The sequence below is a fragment of the Equus caballus genome, chromosome 1 (assembly GCF_041296265.1).
Source record: "Equus caballus isolate H_3958 breed thoroughbred chromosome 1, TB-T2T, whole genome shotgun sequence".
NCBI classification, from domain to species: Eukaryota; Metazoa; Chordata; class Mammalia; order Perissodactyla; family Equidae; genus Equus; species Equus caballus.
Window position 1 is genome coordinate 180,506,128 of NC_091684.1, and position 13,094 is coordinate 180,519,221.

At 37.5% G+C, this 13,094-nt stretch overlaps 1 long non-coding RNA gene across 2 annotated transcripts in view; it reads right to left on the reverse strand.

Annotated features, from left to right (window-relative positions):
• The window catches only part of LOC138925130 (uncharacterized), a 258,015-nt gene that overhangs the window by 183,184 nt on the left and 61,737 nt on the right, over positions 1–13,094 (reverse strand). For both annotated transcript variants that reach the window (XR_011440919.1, XR_011440920.1), the window contains exon 2: positions 8,694–8,820. This is a non-coding gene — a long non-coding RNA (uncharacterized lncRNA). The remainder of the gene's footprint in view (positions 1–8,693; positions 8,821–13,094) is intronic.

Sequence of the window (13,094 nt, forward strand, 5' to 3'; positions counted from 1 at the left end):
TTTTGAAGTGTCCAACTATTGTTTCTATGTGACACTTAAGTAATTGAGTTGAACCATTCATACCACAAAGAGACCTTTAATCTGTAAGAGAAGTCCCCGTCATTTGATTTGATCAGAATAATTGAATTGTAGAGTTTGACTATGTCCACAGTAGCTGCAAGCCTGATTCCTTTCCAATGGCCTGCAGTTTCTCTCAGAAGAAACAGAACCACCTACCAGGAAGAACCATGGCCATAATTTGAAACCACATTTCTCTTCCATGTTCATAATACCCACAGCTAAAAAGGACCTCATGCCTCTCTGAAAGGCTGCAGAGCTCCCAACCACCTCACAGCCCATCCCATCTCCCCAACACATGCATGCATGCATACACACACATGCCTCATGACTTCTGACACCTAAAAGATTTCACTACAGATTTTATGGCTTGAGTGGTTTAGTTAGTACACAAAAATACTATCATTCTTTTAAATAAATCTAATTCTATCGTATTCGTGGACATTATACCCATTTCCAAAAGACAGAAATCTTTTAGCAGAGTTGTATCCAAATGACTCACTTTCTTAAAAATTAATGACTTTCACACACAGGTGCGTGAATAAAATATAAATTTCCATAAGATTTTCCTTTTGTAAGAGGACCAATACTTAAAATGCTCTTTAAAAATTAGGACATTACATGCTCATTGCTAAAAATTAAACTTAACTCTATTGTAATCTGATTAATTTCTAAATTCACTACATCATTTTTCTAAATAAATTGACTCGGTTGAAAATACTTAAAAAAACCATTGTTAATTTTAGAATATATTTAAACAAGTAATCACTCTTTATATTACAAGACTTTACAAGCCTTACAAGGCTTTGCAATACCACTTAGTGTTCATATTTAAGTTAATGTTTGTTAACAAATTATCATTAGCTGTTACAAATAGAGTTTCATTAAATTACTCTCATAATGTAAGGGATTTGAATTAAAGCATGTACTGTACTTCTTTATGTATTTTCTTTCTTCTTTTGCAATAATATGCCTAAAGATTAGCATAATTTATTTGCAAGAAATTAATGTTCTTCTTCAGAATAATAATTATTCTCATTTTGACCTGTTGAACTAGCTTCATATTTACAAAAAATAATTAAGTGTTGATCAGAAGGTGATGTCTTCTGAGGCTTTCTAATCACCAGCTCTACCAATCCAGGGCAATTCTTTGCTGACCCAACGTAAATATAGTTAACTAATGAGATATGGACCTTCAGGAGTCTTCTCTTTCTGCCCTAAACTCTCCAAAGAATTACTTCAAATATCTTTTCTTCATTTCATGGATGCACTTTCTTCTTATTCTATCTCAATCTTTGATTCTGCTCATTGCTGAAGGGAACTATCTGGTACTTTTTAAAAAAAATTTCGAATTAACAATTAAAAATTGTAACAGAACTCCATTAAGAGTACGGAGGCGTGCCCACTTCATTTACCTTAATTAGAAAATTTCTGTTCTAATTGTAATTTTCTAACAGGAAATATTTCTTTATATCGCTCTGCAAAATTTCATGTCATCTTTAACAGTATCAAAGCATAGAACGTAAGAAATGGATAGGGACTCAAGATATCATAAAAGTTAACCCCATCTTATTTATAGATATGTTGATCAAGGCCCAGAGAAGTGAAGAAATATGCATAAAGTCACACAGCTAGTTAGTATCAGATGGTACACTATTTTTATGCAGGTTTAAAAATATATTTCTTATAGTTGTTAATCACTTTAAAGTTATTTGTATATATACACATATTTATCTGTCAACTAAAAATGGCTGTTATCTCAATGCGATGTTGTATCCTGGATGTGATTCTAGAACAGAAAGAAGAAATTAACGGAAAAATAGGTAAAGTCTGGAAGTCTAGAAGTTAGTTAATAGTTATATACCAACGTTTATTTCTTAGTTTTGGCAACGGTACCAAGGTAACATAAGATATTAACACTTCAGGTGTTAAAAATAAGACAACATGCCCAAAATGGAGTTGCTTGTACTAAGCCCCATGTCACCAGACTGAGGCTTAATTACAGTTTCGGCTCTCCCAGAAATGGAATCTTAAGCCAATCAGCAGCCACCTGATCAGCAGTAGGTAGGTCATCTGCCTGGTAGACTCCTCCCACCTCCTAAAGGAAAGTAACTTTTTGATAACCAACCCACCGTCTTGTCTAGTATAACTGCCTTGTTCCCGCTCACCTTCTGCCTATAAAAGTCTTTCATTTTGCCCAGCTCCTGGGCTTCCTTTCCATTGGCTAGATTGAATAGTGCCCGATTCACATTGATTTTTGCTCAAGTAAACTCAAAATTGTTAATTCGCCTTAGTTTATATTTTAACAGAGGAAATAGTGAAAAGTATCTATGAATTCTGCACTATTTTTGCAATTTCTCTGGAAAACTAAAATAATTCCAATAATTATTTTATGTATAATTTTATATTAAAATTGTTATTTATGATAATTCAGAATTATTAGGCCACATATCTTAGACATTTTAAGAAAAAATAAGAATGCAGATTTTCTTTATGCACAAACTACCCTTTCATTATAAGTTGCAATTCTATTTGGGGCCTTATGGATGTCATAAATTAGTTTCCTCGGGAAATCGACTCTGAGTCAGAGACTTACCGGCAAGAGGTTCATTGGGGAGAGCTCTGAAGAACAGTTTCTGTTAGGTAGCAAGGGAAACAGGACCGGGCAGAGGGAAGAGTTAAAACACAAGGAAATTGAGACAGAGGCCTCAGCAGATCCAGTGGGGAACTTCTAAGCTAGGATAGGAATTCAAAGATGTCCCACACAGAGGCAAGACGTTTGTACCCACCACATTCGCAAGTCATTGGAAGGGGGCCACCTTGGAGAAGGGCACACTTTGCATATGCTGCACTCTCCCCTGGACTGAAATTCCTGAGGAGGGTCTCAGTTGTGATCTCTGAGCAGGACACATCCCTGGCGGCTGGAGGAATGTACACCTTGGTCCTAAAAAGAGGATCTGGGTGTTGCGCCACATCAGCCATTCAATGAAGCTAACTTTTCAACACAATAATTGGTCACAAGATGAATGTGAAATTAGGAAAGGAGGAAATTTTGCTAGGCACAGGTAGTTAAAGCCAGGTGAGTTTTGTTGAAATTTTTCTTGTTCCAAGTAGTTTTTCTCTTTAATCTTTCTTCATGTTTGTACCAGTGATTGTTTACACATTTCATAACATCTATCCCCAGATGTCAGCTATCGAAACTGGAAAGAAAATTTAGAATAAGTTAAAAGGTATACTTTTTTGGATCTTTAAGGGATGTGATTTTACATGTGGGAAATAAGTAAAGAAAGTCCACTGAATTTGCCCGTTCAAGGGTATAGTAAACCCTCATCCCAGCCCTAACTTCCACATTTTCATAGGACATGGCTAAGTTGTGTTGTGGTGACAAACCAATCGCCAAATCTCAATGGCTTAACACGTCAAATCTTACGTGTCCAATATCGGTTAGCAAGGGTCCACAGAAGGCTCTGTTGTCTTGTAGTGGCCTCAGCTAGAACGCATAAACTTTAAGGTCACTGTTGAAGAAGTAGAGAAGAATGGAGGAGACATGCCTGTTCTTAAATGCCTAGAACCAGAGTGATATTTCTGCTGACAGCTCATTGCCTAACACTTGTTACATGGCTCCAACCTAACTGCCTGTGAAACAGGGAAATGTAGTGGAAAGCGTGGAGTACTAATAGACTTTGCCAAAACTGGCTAGTGAACCTTCTGGAATATTCTTACACATATCTTCAACTCAGTAAAAAAAGACTCAATTTATATGTCAACCTCCTTTATTTCATTACTGGCTAGAGTCTTATCCATCAGTATAAGACTTTGCTCCATCTGAGGAAAGAATAAGGTCAGTCTTTGTGCCATATATATTCTTACATCAGCCATATTGGTTGTGAAGCAACAACTTGAACATTCAGACAGTTAACATTTTTAAGGACACACATAAAAGTGCTCTGGTGATTTGCATAATCATGGGAGATAGAAATTTCATTTAAAAAATCTTTTGAATTTATTATGGAAATTGGCTCTACAATGATAAAGTTCTAGACTTAAAATATCTAGGTGGGCATCATTTATGTTCTGGTTGTTTTGTAAGAAGCCATAATGTATTAGGACAATTAGGATCTGCAAAAGTTGTCAGCAAATATCCCATCAGGACAGTAGTAAACAGCACCAGAGGGGAAACTAATACAAAAGCATGGATTGCCTTACCATATGGTCCAAGTTTTTCAGTTAAAATGTTTCCTTTTCTGAAAAAATTGCCTCTCTTCCCTGTTAATAGTACAGCAGACCCCTTTGTAAGTTAGAATTACCATTTGTCATGAATACTGGTCACAGGAATATAAGCCGTTTTTTTCCTGATGTATAAAGTCATGGCTGAAAACTGGGCCCTGAAGTCAGGCTACCTGGGTGCAGTTCTGGGTTCTCAGTTAACCTCCTTTTGGCTCAGTATCTTCATCTGAAAAATGGACATAGTATACTATATACCTAACAAGGCTGATGTGAGAACAAAAGGCTTCCTATTTGTAAAATGTTTAGTACAGTGCCTGGCACATAGTAAACTCTGTGTTTGTTGTTGTTGTCACTACTGTTCAGCCACTTATAAAAGGAGTTTTACAGGAGAGGAAGCCTTTATAATGAAGAAGTTAAGTCCAATATAAAACTTATGAAATGGTGGTGCCAATATAAAAATTCATATGCTCAAATACATTTTGCCAACATTATTCATTCTTTCATTTTCTTGTTCCATGACTTTCCCCAATCAGAAATTCAGATCTGAGGGAAAATATGTCAGCATGTTCTGTTTATTAACTAACATGTTTTCTCATGTGATATCACTTCAAGAAAGCAATTAAGGAATAAAAAAGGAAAAGAAGATCTTTCTTCTTTCTATATACTGAATTCTGCATGACTTGCCCCACTCCCATATACACACTAGCATGCCCACTGCTCCATAGCAATACACTGGTTGGCACTCTGGCCAGGAAGAGAAAGGCAAAGCATCATGGAAAGAAGGAGCTAGAAAAAAGAGCTAAAGGGTGTGGAGAATTTCATGCTCAGAGACTTTCTGTGGTCAATGGGAAATGTAGGATTAGAATTAAAGCTATAAACAGCTAATACAAACTTCTGCCCACCCCTCACACGTGCTACAGTGTTGTCCTCTAGCAGGGAGAGGAAGAGATGTGATCATAGCATTTAGAGGTTTAGAGTCTTCCAAATGAACTTCCCTTTCACTGGTATCCATGAATAGGACTGCTGTTGGTCCTATGTGTCAACAGGAGACTCCCACATCTGATTGCTGCAGAAGATGCCAAGATCTTGGAATCTGAAAGCTGTAATTGTTCTCATTCCAGAACACATATGTTATTGGTTGAATTGTGTCCTCCCTCCTAACTCATATGTTGCAGCCCTAGTACCCTAGAATATAACTACATTTGGAGTTAGGGCCTTTAAAGGTGATTAAGTTAAAACGAACCCCCTAGGGTTCATTAGGATGGGCTCGAGTCCAATATGACTGGTGTTCTTATAAGAAGAAATTTGGACACAAAAAGAGCCACCAGGGATGCATGTGCACAAAGGAAAACCCACGTGAGGACACAGCGAGAAGACTGCCATCTACAAGCCAAAGCGAGAGAGGCCTCCGAAGACATGAACATTGATCTTGGACTTCCAGCCTCCAGAACTGTGAGAAAATAAATGTCTGTTGTTTAAGCCCCCCAGTTTGTGGCATTTTGTTGTGGCAGTCCTGGTACACTAATACAACATATTTTGGGATTCCATAAAGCCAACCTATCTGCTTCCTATCCACCCTCTGCCAGGCAATCTTATCATATGTAATATGTCTTGTCTCATTTAACAGTAGTTCCTGTGTTGGAGAAAATAAACTAAGTGAAAAATTACATACTTTACTGGTTTACTTCAGAAAAAAATTCTCGCTCTGAAACTTTGGAGTGGTGATAAACAGTTACATTTATGTTATTTAAACTCTATCACACATTTATCCGTAATAATTTTTAATTTTGGAAGAAGTGATGTCGAAATTGTATTCAAGTTATCATTCTTTGCCCCCTCTATTTTACTCCCCCGAGCTAAGTTTATTAATATCAAGGATTTCTATTCATTCTATGTAAATTTACTAAAGTCTGTTAAATCTCCTGATTGCTGACATTTTCAAGTTTTATACACTTTTTGTCTCTCTTTTGACAAATCACACAGATATCTTCAGGGACTTTTATTACAGAGCTAAGTACATTGTCTGACAAAAGCTGAAGAATTTTAATAGATAAATGACAAATTTGAACAAAGAGCTCTACTGAGTTAATTTCTGAAATCATTTACTGTATGTATAGAAAACCGGCAGAAGTAATTTGATGAAGTGCAGGTTTTCTGTACATAATAAAAGAAAAGAGAACATTATGGGCAGATATATTGGGTAAGATCCATCTATTTGATGGATAACCACAAAAATAATCTACCAATACAAGTAAGTCTTCTTGCTTTCTTTTCAGGTTCTTTTTTCACTGGACTAAAAAAACAGTGTCATCAGTTTTTAGTATCTACCATTTCCATCATTTAGATTGCTGCCTGGGTAGGATTTAGAATGAATCCAGAAAGGTCAAGTTCAAGTGAGAAAAGGAAGCAATTCTACTCCTGCAAATTCAATGACATCTTAGATTTCAAAAACAAACAAGAAAAGCTTTCTAACTTAAATATGTACCTCTGGGTCCTTACGCTTTTCTTTGAATACTTAGTTTACATTGTATAAAGTGTGGGTGTGCATGTGCGTGTGGTGTGTGGGTGAAGGAATGTGCTTGACGGGATCACGGCATGACCTGTTCTCTGCAGGTGCTAGGAAAGGTCAAACAGAGAGAAGAATTATCACAGAGTGAAGGGATTTTCTCCTTTATAAGCTCCTGATGGAAACAGACTGATGAACACAACCCCATCCTGACTCACTCGCGTGACATCAGACACAATCACAGCTAAATCTTTCTATCTGTCAAGCCCGGAGAGTCACCGCCAGATTACTGCCTGATTGGCAGAGAACCCAAATGGCATTTCCTTGGTTTTCGTTAGTCAGTGCTTATTTTGCCAGATTTCTGGGCTCCGCAGGGGCGGGACAAAGGTATTGAGCGCTGAGGCAAGGTGAGAGTGTAGTCAGCTCAGAAAACGAGCAGGCTGTGTTGGTAATTGAGCTGCAACGTTACATTGAACATTTGCTGACCAAGGAGCAAAGAAGTAAATAAATAAATAAATGACATTTATTTTAAAATCGGAAATAACGTATCACCTTTTTTTTGGGAAGAGAAGTTTTGTAAGCATGTGGCACTTAATCTTTGTTTGTAATTTATGCTCACATTCAAGACATTTTTTAAAATCCATTTTCTTACAGGCTCTAATTTTGCTGCTGCACTTACTGCCAGTTAAGCGGCAGCTTTTAGTATACGGAGGCCTCACTGCAAATTCACCTTCTGAGTTTTCCTACCCTAGACATTTAAGTCAGAGTCTGGACCCAATCTGCCACATGAGAGCTAGCAGCAAGTGAGGGGGACTCAAAGATACCAGCAAACATGCTCCTTGTGGGAGCAGCCAAATAGTTTGCAAGTTTGGATTCTTTCTTTTAAGAAAAAAGAAGCAATCCCTGGGTAACGAGTGTTCCAGAGTATCTTGAAAGAGCTTTCAATACTTTCTGGGAATGATATATAATTATTTTTAATTAAAAGTGAAAGTGTGGAATGATGCAATATATAAAATTTACCAAAAGAAATAAGATCACAAAGGAATGAGAGGTAAAGTTTTTACAGCTTAGGATAGTATTTTCTTCTAATTAGATCTTAACCTTGTACAATCTCTTATTATGGATAAGAACTATGAGCACTAAGGCAGACTCCTGTATTTAAGATGTGGAAAAATAAGCCGGAAAATTTCAGCAGCTGAGTTCTAGTGCACTCCAAACAGGGGCCAAATCTTTGTTTAGGTGTCAATATCACTAACTAAACACTAAAATATGGACAGCAAGAAAAAGTGCAATGATACCCATCATATGTGAATGTGAGTGATTAAAGTATCATACTTGTTATCTGATACTACAAACAAAATAGACTAGCAATATTTTTTTCTTCTATCCTCTTACTGCTAAGTAAGAATTTACCCAACATATTTGAAGGAACATCGTACTATACTATCATAATCAAAGGTTACATCACATACAATGGATATCTTTCAAAAATTCTTAAAAGGTAGCTTTCTTACTTCATAGATTTTCACCTAATACCAAGCTGCATCAGTTTCCCAGAGTCAAAGCAGTTTTCAGCAGTCTGAACTTTTGATTGATCTGAGCCATGTTTAGCTTTAATCTATCCTTGCACATGACTAGAGAGAGAGACGTTCTATCAGATTCTGTCCTTGTAGCTTCAAATCTTTCTCTGTGTGCAGCTAGAGTGGGAAAACTTTTCAAATCCAAGTAGGCTCAGGATTTAACCCTTATTTGGATTTTATTGTGACTGACTGAAGGAGAACTTGTAATCTCCACAAAAGAATGGGTCAAGACCTAAGGGAATATACAGAGGGTTTACGTGGGGTTGTGACTCTTGACTTGAGCGAATACAGAGTTAATGGCTTGGAAATGGATTTCAACTTACTCTGATATGAAACTCAGCGCTGAGTCACAGAAGAACCAAAGCTGACAGCTCCAAACAAGGATGGGTTGGGAGCAGGGCAGAAATGAAGTCAATGCTAAGTGGAGAACAGCAGGAGCTTGAGGCAGGGCTGGAAGAGATAGACGGAGTGTGTTATGAGTTGAGAGAAGAGCAGATGGGGTGTGACTGCCCGCCTACTGGCTAATTAGAAAATACTGTTTGTTAAACCTGAGCTCTAAGAGAAAAGTCCTTAATGTCCATAATCTGGCAGAAAGGACAATTGATTAATTTTTTTCATGTGAATTCTGAATTATTCCATAATACTACTTTTATTTATGAACTATTTGTTTCCACGACTTGAAATGACAAGAAATGTCATTTCCTCTAAGCAAGGAAAATCCTTCCAGAAAATTTTCAAAATAAATTACCAACCAGAATTTTAATGAGGTGTAATACCTCAAAATATTATACAAGGGTATTATTTCTTAATGCTATATTAAACAAATATAATTCAGAATCACATTGTAATTGTTATTGATCTGAAAATAAACCTTGGTTTGTTTAGAAAAAATAGTTTATAAGCTAAAAGCAAACCACCATATTTGGAAAAAGGGATCCATAAAATCACTTTAATGGGTTATCTTTCTGATTTATCAGGAAGATAACCCGTTTTACATTAAACACACAACTTGGGGGCTGGCCCTGTGGACTAGTAGTTAAGTTCAGTGTATTCCACTTAGGCAGCCTGGGTTCAGTTCCCAGGCACAGACCTACACCACTCATCAGTGGCCATGCTGTGGCAGCAACCCACATACAAAATAGAAAAAGGTTCACACAGATGTTAGCTCAGGAGTCTTCCTCAAGCGAAAAGAGGAATATTGGCAACAGATGTTAGCTCAGAGTCAATCTTCCAGAGCAAAAACCAAAAAGCAAAAAACATACAACTTGAATTCCAATCAGGCCCTATTTTAGTTTCCTGGACCCAGTTCCAACATGTGTTGGGGGCGCTTCCCACACAACACCAAGCAATTCTAGTGTTTGAGAATTCAATTCAATTCAACTCAATTCTGACACTATCTACCCAGAAATAGCATCAGATCCCACATGTTAAGGGTTCAGTCCTATGAGGCTGTCCCCCTGCCCAAACACATGCACACATTTCAGAGGCCAGTCTCAAGCCCAGGTTATCACCTATGCTTCTGACAGACTGGCTATAGATTGGAGGTTCCAATGACTTCTCCTTAAAATTCAGATGCCGGTTGCAAGTCCAAGTTGCTACCTGTACTTCTGACTGACTGGCTATAAATCAGAGGTTCCCAAGACACTTTCCTCAGATTTGATTAATTTGCTAGAGCAGCTCACGGAACTCAGAGAAACATGTTATTTACTAGATCACCAGTTTATTGTAAGAGGATATAACTCAGGAACAGCCAGAAGGAAGAGATGCATAGGGCGGGGTATGGGGAAAGGGCACAGGGCTTCCATGCCCTCTCCAGGTGCACCATTCTCCCTAAATCACCATATGTTCACCAACACAAAAGTTCTCCGAACCCTCTCCTTTGGGGGTTTTATGGAGGCTTCATTACATAGGCATGATTGATTAAATCATTGGCCATTGCTGATCAATCACCAGCCCTGCTCCCCTCCCCAGAGGTTGTGGGGTGGGACTGAAAGTTCCAACCCCCTAATCACTTGGTCGGTTCTTCTGGTGACCAACCCTCATTCTTAGGCGCTTCCATAAGTCGCCTCATTCACATGACAAAAGACACCTTATTGCTGTCTTAGAAAATTCCAAGGGTTTTAACTCTGTGCTAGAAATTGGAAGAAGACCAAATATATGTTTCTTATTATAAATCACGATATCACAGGATCTCTCCAAGCAGCATAATTCAATCTGCTTTATAGAAACAGGGGTTTAATGTTGAAAGATCTGGGGCCACATGCACCAGGGTTAAATGTCTGACTAAAGTACTGCTTGGCCATTGACATTTTACTCTGTTGAAAGGTAGACCAAATCCAACAGATCACTCTAGCCTGATCTACTCGTTATTATTATCATTATTACTACGACTAGCAGTGCTAATAGTAGAAGAGTAGAAGTGTTGCTTGAATGGCCAGAGTTGTTAAATTTTTAGTACTTAGTATACGGAAGACATAACCTAAACAGGAGGTTTTCATTCTGTTCTTTCCATGGGAAGTAATTCACTGACTTGAGTGTTCATATTGCCAAGATAGGAATACCTTCTATACATTTATAATGTCTAATTGTTGAAACCATTGCCTATTTTGGATCAGAAATAAAAGCATCCTATTAACTCCTCTTAGGCTATATTAATATATTTTAAATTTTCTTGCAATGCTGCCAATTGTTACATTTTTCTGCAGAGGTGGCTTAAGATAGTAGTTTTCTGAAAAGAATGTATTAAGAAAATATTGAGCATCAGGAAATGAAAATATTTCCCTGTTAATGGCAACAAATCCAAAATAACAGCCTAAAAATATCGGCATAATCTAACAGGTAATAATGTTACATTACCTGTGAAATTATGAAATTAGTTCTGGGGAGAAACAGCTAATGTCCAATAATGTTTCTCTCTCATTTTTAATTGCAAAGGAAGGTAATGAAATGAACAAGGAATCTAGCATTTGTCAAAATGGCAGATATAAAAAGAGCTCAAACTCATGATAAAAATATGAAAAAATGTTTAGACAGAAGGGATTTCAGATTATTTGGATCAATTTCTGCATTTTATTAACGAGGAAACTGAGACTCCAATTTAATATCTTGCTTTCATCACTTCTTTACTTCCCATTCTTTCTTCATCCTTTCCAGTCAGGCTTTTGTCCATGCTATTCCACTAAAACTTTGTCAAGGACATCATTGACACCTATCATTTGCCAAATCCAATGATCTATTCTCAGTCCTCTTCATACTTGATCTCTTTGCAGAATGTGACAGAGTTGTCCACTACCTCATTATTGACATACTCTCTTTACTTAGCTTATGAGACAACACATTGTTTCTTTTCCTCCTTCCATATGATTGTTCTCCATTTATTTTGCAGTCTCCTCTTCTTCATGTTAGAAAGCCCTGACTCAGTTCTTGATATTCTCTTTTCTATCCACTGTCAACCTCTATACGGTCTCTTCTAGTTCCATCACCTTAAATATAGCATCTAAATGCTGATGACGTCTAAATCTTTTCCATCAGTACAGACTTCTCCCCTGGGCTCTAGATTTTTATATTCAATTATCTACTCAACATTATCTTTCTGTTCTCTAATACACACCACAAACTTAATCTAAATTAGAACTTTTTTCCTCATCTTCCCCCACCCCTCTCTGCAATCTGTTCCTCTCTAGTTTTCTTCACCTCAGCAAATAATGCCACTGTTCATCAATTTGCTCAGACCAGAATCCTTGGAGTCATTTAAAAATTTAAACAAGTTTCATATCTCTCCTCTACAGAGATATTTTTAATCGTTTCTCATCAACTTCAGAATAAAAAGTCAAACCCATTGCCATGGCTTATGAAAGCCTGTATGAACTGGACTTTGCCTAATCTTCTATTATGATTTCCATTCATTCTCTGCTTAGCTATTACTCTGGCAACAGTGACTTTCTTGTTTTAATGCTAGAAACCAGACTTATTTTAACTTTAGATACTTTGTATTTGCTATTCTCTTTCCTGGAAATTCTTCGTAAGATCTTTACATGGTTCACTCCCTAACATTTCTGTTCATATTCCACCTCCTTAGATCGGCCTTTCACTGATCACCCAATAGGAAATAGTGTCCACATCCCCCACCACATGTTGTCAGTATCTACCCCGTTTTTATCTTCCTTTATGTTTCCTAATAGCATTTGTCACTGATTGAAATTTCGTATGTACTTACTTGTTTATGATATGTCTCCTCACTAGATTGTAAGCTTCATGAGGCCCAGGTCTTCACCTTGTTCAGTGCTATATCTACCCACAGCATTACCACAGCGTCTTGAACACAGGCTGTTCTCAAGAAATATTTTTAGGAAGAATGACCCAATGAATGAAAGAAATATATTGCTTGAATTTTCTACTTGACTCACTTCAGCTGCTAGCTTTGGAAAGCACAGGTGTTTCCCAGACAGTGTGGGGAATTTGTGGTCACTGTCCTTGTAATCAACACTCTTTAGGAGATGGCTCATCACTTTTGCCACTATTTCCTCCTCCCTCCTCCTTACAGACCCTCCGATGCACACACCGTGGGTATAATTCCTGCCTCTCGTCACCAATCCTCTAGTCCTGCTTCTTTAGCTATGTAAATGTATGGGAGAGGAGAATAAACTTGTTCTTGTTTAGCTGTGAGAGACGGTGGCATTACAGGCTGGATGGAAGGACTTTAGCTCAGAACTCTGTAGTCCATG